At 42.7% G+C, this 10800-nt stretch overlaps 1 pseudogene; it reads left to right on the forward strand.

Moving 5' to 3' along the window:
• Window positions 1-9407: 9407 nt before the first annotated feature.
• Window positions 9408-10598, forward strand: LOC147380102 (endogenous retrovirus group PABLB member 1 Env polyprotein-like; annotated as a pseudogene).
• Window positions 10599-10800: the final 202 nt, after the last annotated feature.

The following is a 10800-nucleotide window of genomic DNA, read 5'->3' on the forward strand; positions in this document are numbered from 1 at the left end:
TTTAAACATCTCTGCTAATCTATTTTAGAAATGAAGTGGAAAAAGCAAATCCCTAAAATAAAATGCATCTTATGCCACCAAACCCAGATGAACACTACTTTAGAAGCCATGCATGCATGCTAAGTCACTTCGATCGTGTCCGACTCATCTCAGCCCCGTGGTCTGTAGCCCACCAGACTCCTCTGTCCCTGGGAGTCTACAGGCAAAAGTACTGGAGTGGGTTGCCATGCCCTCCTCCAGAGGATCTTCCCAACCCAGGGATCAAACCTGTGTCTCTGTATGCCTCCTGCATTGGCAGGCAAGTTCTTGACCACTAGCACCACCTGGGAAGCCCACTTTAGAGGACAGGTCTAATGTTTTGTTGTAAATTTAAGAGTGCTGTGTCACTGTTCCACTGTCCTTTAAATGAAATCATGCCATTTAATTATTACTCATGCAGCAGGGTATGTTTTTAATAATTATATTCCAATATAGGCTCATTCTGGGCTTCCCTGGTAGCTCAGTGCTCAAAGAATCCACCTGCCAATGCAGAGACATGGAATTGATCCCTGGGTGGGGAAGATCCCCTGGAGAAGGGAATGGCTACACACTCCAGTATTCTTGCCTAGGAAATCCCATGGACAGAGAAGCCTGGCGGGCTAAAGTCCATGGTGTCACACAAGAGTTTGACACAACTTAGCAAACAAACAACAACAAATAGGTTCATTTCAGAATGAAAAAGCCCATAAGACAGATATCCTGTTCCTTTCAGAATTTATTGGGAAAAGAGCTCTCTGACTATGGTCTTCCTGCTTCATTCATTTGTCCCCATGTGGCAAAAGGGCAAGAATATGCCTTCTAGAGGCCCACGCTCCTATCCTGGTCAGTATACTTATTTACAACTGAATAGCTCATAGTTTATAGCCCCTAATATGCAAAGAGCCTTACAAATCTATTATAAACAAGAAAACTGGACAATCTGGAAAAGGGAATTGTAACTGGCCAAGTGAAGTAGCTCAGTCATGTCTGACTCTTTGTGACCCCATGACTGTAGGCTCCTCCTCCATTCATGGGATTTTCCAGGCAAGAGTACTGGAGTGGGTTGCCATTTCCTTCTCCAGGTAATCTTCCCAACCCAGGTATAGAACCCAGGGCTCCCACATTGCAGGCAGACACTTACCATCTGAGTCCCCAGGGAAGCCCATAATTGGCCAAAACTTGAATATTTTTTTCTGCTGTTATTGATTAAATATACTACTGCTTTAATTTGCATTTTTTAAATGATGAGTTTAGCATTTTACTGGCCAAAAATATATTAAAAATGCTAAACTCATCATTTAAAAAATGAAAATTAAAGCAGTAGCATATTTTGTCAATAATAATAGCAGATAAAAATATTCAATTATAATATCTATTGGTAAAGATGCGAGAAAATAGGCAGTGAAGGTAAATCTGGTAAAATCTTGGGGAAGCAAGATTTGATATTTGGTATTATCTTTTAAAAGATAAAATTCATATGCCCATTGACCTGGCCCTTCCATTTTCAGAAGTTTAAGCTATAAATCTCATATACATACACTGACATATATGATTTTTTATATATATGAAATACAGATGTGTATACATAAGCTATTACAGATGTAATTTTTTTTAATTTGAAAGCAAACTAAATGCTCATTAATACAAAACATGTTAAATATGTATTCATATATATAGTATAATACATATATGAGATCTATGTATATACGAGATATAGTATAACATATTGGCACAGTCATATGGTAGAAAGCTATGATATCATACACCTATATACACTTTAATTAACATAGAATATTTGTGGAAAAAGTCACAAGAAACTTCACAGAGAACACCTATGGTAAGGGAGAGATAAGAACTCATCCAGAAAGAAACTTGTCATAATATACTCTTTTGAACTATTTGAATTTTTTATCATTTATATGCAGTACTTCTTCAATTAAAAAAAAACACTTTTGTAGACATTTTTGAGAAATCTAGTGATTTTAGAATGGTTTCATGTGATTAGAGTATCTGTGTCTCAAAATAACAGGTCAGAATGTACATTCAAATAATTAAAAGTTTTAAAATAAAACCTGATGTGCCAATTTTTTTATTTTCTAAAAATAAAACTATGTGCCAATCAGCAAACTGCTTGTTTAAATAAAAGATCACCTCTTGAGGGTCATTTTCTCATCTTCTAAGGTCTGTGTTCCTCAGGGACAATCTTTTCTTTTTGAAAAGCACCACAGTACAAAATATGTTGTTGACTTAATTTTTTTGAAAAGCCTGTTGGCTCCCAGTTGCTCTATTTTTTATTCATGAATTCTCTTTTCTTAAAAAAAAAAAATAAGCAAGGAAAGGATATTACATCAACAGTGTTCATTTGATTAAAGAAAATTATTTCCTTTAATAATATGGATATTTAGACAGGTTCCTATTAATACGGATTTGGGTTATTTTTACTTTGGGACTAATCTCATTAAAGTACTATAAATATTCTTATATAAAATCTTTCGTGAATGTATGCATTATATTTTTAAACTTTTTGTGTTTTACTGGGATATAGGGGGTTAACAACCAGAGTGGTGATAGTTCCAGGTGAACAGTAAAGACACTCAGCCGTACATATACACGTATTCATTTTCCCCCAAACTCCCCTCCCATCCAAGCTGCAACATAACATTGAGCAGAATTCCATGTGCTACACAGTAGGTCCTTGCTAGTACTCCATTTTAAACATAGCAGTGTGTACATGTCCATCCTAAACTCCCAAACTATCCCTTCCTCCCATCTTCCTCCCACCACAACCATACATTCCTTCTCTAAGTCTATGAGTCTCTTTCTGTTTTGTAACTAAGTTCATTTGTATCATTTTTTTTCTTAGATTTCACACACGAGGGATGTCATATGATATTTCTCCTTCTCTGTCTGACATACTTCACTAAGTATGACATTGTCTAGGTCTATCTATACTGCTGCAAATGGCATTATTCCATACTTTTTCATGGCTGGGTAATATTCCATTGATTGCACATAAGTGCCACATCTTCTCTATCTATTCTACTGTCAATGGACATGTAAGTTGCTTCCGTGTCGGCTATTGTAAACATGCTGCAGTGAACACTGGGGTATATGTATCCTTTTGGATCATGTTATTTTCCAGATATATATCCAAGACTGGGATTACAGAGTCATATAGTAACTCTATTTTTAGGTATTTTTAGGAAATGCCATACTATTCTCCGTAGTGGCTGCACCCATTTACATCCCTACCAACAGTGTAGGAAGGTTCCCTTCTCTCCGCATCCTCTCCTGAATTTATTGTTTGCAAATTTTTTGATGGTAGCCATTCTGGCTGGTGTGAGGTGGTATTTCATTGTAGTTTTGATTTGCATTTCTCTAATAACTAGTGATGTTGAATGTCTTTCATGCATGTACTATTTTGACACAGTTTGTTATAAACTGAATGCTTCTGTTAACCTACAAATCATGTTAAAATTCTAACCTCCAAGTGACAGTATTAGATCAAGGCCTTTGGGATGTGATTATACCTAACCACAAGGGTAGAGCCCTGTTGAATGGGATTACTGATTGAAAGAGGAAAAACACTTAAATTTCTTCTCTTTTCTACTGCTGCTGCTGCTAAGTCGCTTCAGTCGTGTCCGACTCTGCGACCCCATAGATGGCAGCCCACCAGGCTCCCCCGTCCCTGGGATTCTCCAGGCAAGAACACTGGAGTGGGTTGCCATTTCCTTCTCCAATGCATGAGAGTGAAAAGTGAAAGTGAAGTCGCTCAGTTGTGTACGATTCTTAGCAACGCCATGGACTGCAGCCCACCAGGCCCCTCCGTCCACGGGATTTTCCAGGCAAGAGTACTGGAGTGGGGTGCCATTGCCTTCTCCGTCTTTTCTACTACTCACACTAAATGCTTCTGTGACCAGGTGTGTGCAGGTTTTTCCGGCGTCAAGTAATCCTCCAATTCTCTGAAGGTTATTGACTGAGCATCCTACAATTTAACAAAATCTGACACTGCCTGGGGACAGCATCAGATCTCACAGGTTAAGGGCTCAGTCCTGTGAGAGTGACTCCACTTCAGATCTTAACTCAAATCCTAGGTTGTCACTTGTGCTTCTGACCAACCACAAATCAGGGGTTCCCATAACCCCCTCCTCAGGTGCCATTAATTCACTAGAATGGCTTACAGAAGTCAGGAAAACATTTTACACACTAGATCACTGGTTTATTATAGAAGGATATAGTGCAGGAACAACCAAATGGAAGAGAAACACTGGGCAAGGTGTCAGTATATGGGCAGGGGAGCAAAGCTTCCAAACCTTCCCTGACACCCGTGTTTCAGGCACCTCCCTGTGTTCATTGACCAGGATGCTCTCCAAACCCTGTACTTCAGGGATTTTTGTGGAGGCATCATTGTGTAGGTGCGGTTGATTAAATCATTAACTGTGCCTGTGTCTTCTAGGTCATTCAGCTGTGTCAGACTCTCACGACCCCATGGACTGTAGCCCACCAGGCTTCTCTGTCCATGGGATTCTCCAGGCAAGAATACTGGAGAAAGTTACCATTTCCTACTCCAGGGTATCTTTCCAGCCTAGGGATCAAGCCATTGTCTCCTGCATGTCCTGCATTGGCAAGCAGATTCCTTACCACTGAGCCACCTGGGAAGCCTGAATCATTGGCCCACTGGGGATTGATTCACCCTCCAGCGCTTCTTCCCAGAAGGTTATGGAGTGGGGCTGAAAATATTAACCCTCTAATCATGTGATTGGCTTCCCGGGGAACCAGTCCCCAAACTTAGGGGCTTTCCAAAAGCCACCTCAAGGTATATGCCCAGGAATGGAACCGCTGGGTCACATGGCAGAGGCTTCCCTCGTGGATCAGTCGGTAAAGAATCTGCTTGCAATGCAGGAGACCTGGGTTGGATCCCTGTGTCAGGAGGATCCCTGGAGGAGGAAATGTCTACTTACTCCAGTATTCTTGCCTGGAGAACTCCATGGACACAGTAGCCGGGCAGGCTACAGTCCATGCAGTCACAAAAAGAGTCAGACACGACTGAGTGACTGAGGTAATTCTATCTTCAGTTTTTTAAGGAACCTCCATACAGTTCTCCATAGTGGCTGCACCAATTAGCATTTCCACCAACAGCCAAGAGGTTTCCTTTCCTCCACACCCTCTCCAGCATTTATTGTTTAGATTTTTTTTTTTTTTTTTTTGATGAAGGCCATTCTGAAAACCACCTCACTATGGTTGAAAAGGGCTTGTTTTGAATAACAAAAGACACCTTCATTGCTCTATCACTTAGGAAGCTACTAGGGCCCTGGGAGTTCTTGGTCACAAAGATGGAAGAATAAAGACACCTTATTATAACTTACAATATCACAGTGCTCTGGTAAGAAGAGACACAGCTTGCTCTCTGGCTTTCTGCTCTCAGACCTGTGAGAATGCCAGGAGAAAATGGCCAACTGCAAACAGAAAGTGGCCCCTCACCAGACACTGGAACTTCCAGCCTCTAGAACTTACGAGAAATAGCGTTTTGTTGTTTAAGCCACGCAGTCTATGGAATTCTGTGATAACAGCCTGAACTAAGACACATTCCAAGTTTAATATACTCAAGATTATCTGCATCATCTCCTCTCCTTCATTTTAATTCTTCAGTTCATTTTCTCATTCACCAAATGATAGTTATTTTCCACAAGGTTCAATCTCCAGAATCTTCTTTTTTAAATTAGTGAATATATGCATTTATTCATTTTTGGCTGTGCGGGTCTTCTTTGCTGCACGTGGGCTTTCCCTAGTTGCGGAGAGTCGGGGCTACTCTTCGTTGTGGTGTGCAGGCCTCTCATTGAGGTGGTTTCTCTTATTGTGAAACACGGGCTCTAGGGTGTGAGGACTCAGTAGTTGTGGCACACAGGCTTCATTGCCACATGGCAAGTAGAATCTTCCTGGACCAGGGGTTGAAATGTGTTGAATGTGTCCCCTGCATTGGCAGGCAGATTCTTAACCACTGGAGCACCAGGGAAGTCCTCCTTCTCTAGAATCTTCTTTGATTCCTCTCCTTCACTCTCCGTGTAAAATGACTCTTCAAACATAGTGTTTTCTTCCTATTAAAGTTCCTAGTGCTGTGCTAGTGTTCAGTCACTAAGTCACATCTGACTCTTTGCATCCTCATGGACTGCAGCATGCTGGCCTTTCCTGTCCTTCACTGTCTCCCTGAGTTTGCTCAAACTTATGTCCATTGAGTCAGTGATGCCATCCAACCATCTCATCCTCTGTTGCCCCCTTCCCCTCTTGACCTCAGTCTTTCTCAGTATCAGGGTCTTTTCCAATGAGTTGGCTCTTCCCATCAGGTAGCCAAAGTATTGGAGCTTCAGCTTCAGCACCAGTCCTTCCAATGAATATTCAGGGTTGATTGCCTTTAGGATTGACCTGTTTGATAACCTTTCTGTCCAAGGGACTCTCAAAAGTCTTCTCCAGCACCACAGTTCGAAAGCATCAGTTCTTCGGCACTCTGCCTTCTCTATGATCCATCTCTCACATCCATACATGACTACTGGAAAAACTATAACTTTGACTGTATGGACCTTTGTTGGCAAAGTGATGTCTCCGCTTTTTAATACACTGCCTAGGTTTGTCGTAGCTTTTCTTCCTGGAGCAAGCATCTTAATTTTGTGGCCGCAGTCACCATCCACAGTGATTTTGGAGCCCAAGAAAATGAAATCTGACACCATTTCTACTTTTTCCCCATCTGTTTGCCATGAAGTGGTGGAACCAGATGCCATGATCTTTGCTTTTTGAATGCTGAGTTTTAAGCCAGCTTTTTCACTCTCCTCTTTCACCTTCAACATGAGGCTCTTTAGTGCCTCTTCACTCTGTCGTTAAAGTGGTATCATCTTAGGTTGTTGATATTTCTGCCAGGAGTCTTTGGTTCCAGCTTGTAAGTCATCCAGCCCAGCATTTTGTATGATATAGTCTGCATATAAGTTAAATAAGCAGAGTGATAATATACAACCTTGACATACTCCTTTCCCAATTTTGAAACTAGTGCTATATAACAAGTTAACTTAAAAATTAGTGGTATAAAAACAACAACTATTTTCTTCTGCTCACAGTTATGTGGGGTAGGAACTCATAAATGGCTTAGCTAGGTGTTTCTTAGTTGGGGTTCCTTAGATAGTTGCAACCAGACCTTAGCTGATGCCACAGTTGTCTGAAGGGTTAGCTGACCTGGAAGTTCATGACTGCTCACTCACAGAGCTGGCAGTTGATGGTGGCCATCTACAGAGCACCTGAATGTGTCCTCTCCAGCAAGGTGGACTCAGGGCAGTCAGACTTCCTTCCAGAGAGCTGGTTTCCTCCTGAGCCAGCATCTCAGAAGCAGTAAGCAGAAGCCATATAGCTTTTTCTAGCCTAGTTAAAATCTTTTGCTGGTTGGTAGACATTAGGACACCACTGACTTAGCGCTTCTTTCTTTGCTTTCTTTTTCTGTGTACACGTGAGAAGTGTTTTGAAAAAACATGAAGTATTCTAATTTAGTTAACCAAATCCTGCTTTTTGAAGGTACATTTTTTCCCAGTGTTTCATATGTTAAATAAACAAATTAGCATATATTATTTGATAAATAATTTACAACCACAAAAATCCATATTTTCAAAGAATGTTTTGAAGGAGGAGCTGGACTCCATCTTAGGCCAGGCTGCAAACATTAGGCTACACACATGGTCACCCTCCCAATGGACTCTGAACTTTGTGCCCAGTGTCTATAGAAGTGGAATACCAATGGGAAACCAGACCTCCCTCCCTCCCCGCCACCAGATAAAAGAGGCTCAGGACTTGTACTTGGACTCTCAGTTGCCTAAAAGAATATGCTAATTATCTCTGTAACAAAACAAAGTCGTTAAGTTCCATTATGTTTATCAGGATATGACCACAGGCCTATTGATAAATATCCACTGTTTATCTAGCCTTGTGATACATGAATCATGGGTTAACTTTGATCGTTATCTCTCTTTTACCTTATCCAGACTAGTTTCAAGGAATTTGGGGAGGTGGGTTTGAGCAAGTACACTTAGGGTATATAAGGTTTTCACAAAAACTGGTCAGGGTCCTTGGCTAAGAGGAGACTCTGCCTTGGGCCAGCAGGTGTAATAAACTGCACTCCACTATCTGCATTGTCCTTCTGAGTGAGTCTGTTTCCTGCAACGCGTGGCTACACCATTTGGTGCATTGGCCGGGAAACTCCTCACTTTGAGGAGACAAGTCCCCTTTGGGACTACTCTGAGGCCTTGTGGCTTGAATCTTCTAGAGGGGGGATGGTGCCTCACCCTTCTGGAAGGATTCTGCTTCTCAACGCCCAGACCTTTCACATTAGCAGGTAGTGGACGGCAGCAGGGGAACTGAGCTCTCAGGTGAGGAGGAACCCACCCAGCAGGGTGGAAGAGGGGCCTGATCAGCCCCCTGGGAGGGACTAGAAGGGGCATGGACCCACAGGAGCCTGGAATAGGCAGGCGGCAATTGCTTGGTACACAGGTTGACAAGCATGCTAGGGTTTAGGAAGGAAATTTGTGAAGGTCATTTAGGAGGTGTGTCCACGCAGTCTCAGGGAAAATTATTACCAGCAATTGCCAGGGGATTTTTAGGATAGGAAACTGGTCCTTGTATGCTCGTATTCTGCCCTCCCCCAGGAGGTGTCCCGTCTGCTGTGAAATTCTTGATCCCCTCGGAATTGTTAGGCTAGAAGGAGGGGGATACATAAGTGAGTATGAACTGGCTTTTCCGGGGATGGCCTGGGACATGGGATATTTAACCCATCTGTGTTTTCATCAGCACCCGATCAAGCCCACCAAGGCAGAGAGGACTTTAATGGAGAAACAGTCTTGGACCACATGGTGTTCTGGTTCGGCTGTGCTGACCAGCAGGTGAAGACATGCTGATCCCCCTTCTCCCTCTGGGATCTGGCAGGATTTGGATGGGGATGACATGACCCCTCCCCCATACTGGATAATGACGTACCTGTCTCCCAGTGCTCCACCAGGACTGGAGGCCGCCTTAATGCCCAATCCAGCACCAGGTGAAGTTCCTGCAGCAGCCACTGCTCTCCCACCAGCTCTCCCGGAGTTTGTAGAGCCGCAGTTTTGGCAGGCTCCGATCCCGGTGACAGAAGCCTCTGGCCAACACTTCCAGGATCTGGCTCCACCTGAACTGCCCAAGCTATATCCGCCTCTTCCATTAAAGTTGCAGGTATTGTCCCTTGGATCCATCATGCAGGGTGAAGAGAGCATACCACACAGACCCAAAAAACGCTGAGTGGACTGCACAGAGGGACCCCGCTGACCCTCCAGAGACTAAGACCATCCTTAAGAAGAAGGGAAAGAAGATCCTGGACAAGCCCCTTCAGGATGAAGCCGCATAATCAACTTCTGCTGCTTGGGCTCATCAACGTGATTTTGAATTTAACTTCCATTTCAACTCAGGACAATGTTTGCATCTCATGGGCACATTCCTACGCAGACTTCCACAGCACTTCCAACTGCTGGGTATGTGGGCCTATGCCTCTATCAGTGACGGATGGACTTCCTTGGTGGTGTCACTGCTCTGCCAAGGAGATATTAAACCACTCTGCTCTTTTCTGGGATGACGAAAAGAGACTTTCTCTCTCTTGTCAATCATAAACTCTCCTTGCTCTCTTGGTATAAGACCTACAGTCAATAGACTCAGGTCATGGGGTTACATTTAATATAAATGTCAGTGTAACAAAAGCCTACCTACAACAAGCCCCGGTAAATCTACCTTATTTACATGCTAGGTAGACAAGATCTGTGTTTCAATGGTATGAGTATATTGCTGCCTTATTCGTACCCTCTATAGGGACAACAGATTTTATGATTAAAGTAGAGGCCTTGACTAATTTCACAAAACAGGCCCTGCTAGATAGAACAAAAGCCATCCAAGCCTTAAATGAAGAGCAAATCCAAATGAGAAAAGCGGTAAGTCATAATAGAATGGCTTTGGACATACTCACAGATGCTCAAGCAGGGACCTGTGCTATAATTAAGGTTGAATGTTGTGTATACATTCCTGACTTATCTAGCAATGCATCGACTGTTTTAGATGACAGAAAAACCAGGTAAGAGCAATGTCAAATGAAAACATTCCTTTCTGGACTTCGGTCCTATCTTGGATGAAGGGCCATTGGAGGAAAACTATATTTACCACTGTTATAGTTGCCTTGATAGTGCTGCTTTGTGGACCCTGAATTTTACAATGTATTATGATACAATGTATCAACAATGAAGGTTGATGTCATTCTCCCAAATTGGTGTTCAGAGAGCCAGGGTGCAATATATCCCTATGAATGATGCTCATAATATGAGTTAAGAGCATCAAGACTGGGGAATGAAGGAGAAAACAGACAGAGCTGGACTCCATCTTAGGCCAGCCTGTGAACGTTAGGCTGCACACATCGTCACCCTCCCAATGGACTCTGAACTTTATGCCCGGTGTCTATAGAAGTGGGATACCAATGGAAAACCAGACCCCCCGGATAAAAGAGCCTCAGGACTTGTACTTGGACTCTCCATTGCCTAAAAGAATATGCTAATTATCTCTGTAACAGAACGAAGTTGTAAATTCCATTATGTTTATCAGGATATGACCACAGGCCTATTGATAAATCAATTCAGTTCAGTTCAGTCACTCAGTCATGTCTGACTCTTTGCGACCCCATGAATCGCAGCACGCCAGGTATCCCTGTCCATCACCAACTCCCGGAGTTCACTCAGACTCACGTCC

Source organism: Bos grunniens, chromosome 1 (assembly GCF_055505025.1).
Source record: "Bos grunniens cultivar Pamir isolate PY7600 chromosome 1, Bosgru_T2T1.0, whole genome shotgun sequence".
Lineage (NCBI taxonomy): Eukaryota > Metazoa > Chordata > Mammalia > Artiodactyla > Bovidae > Bos > Bos grunniens.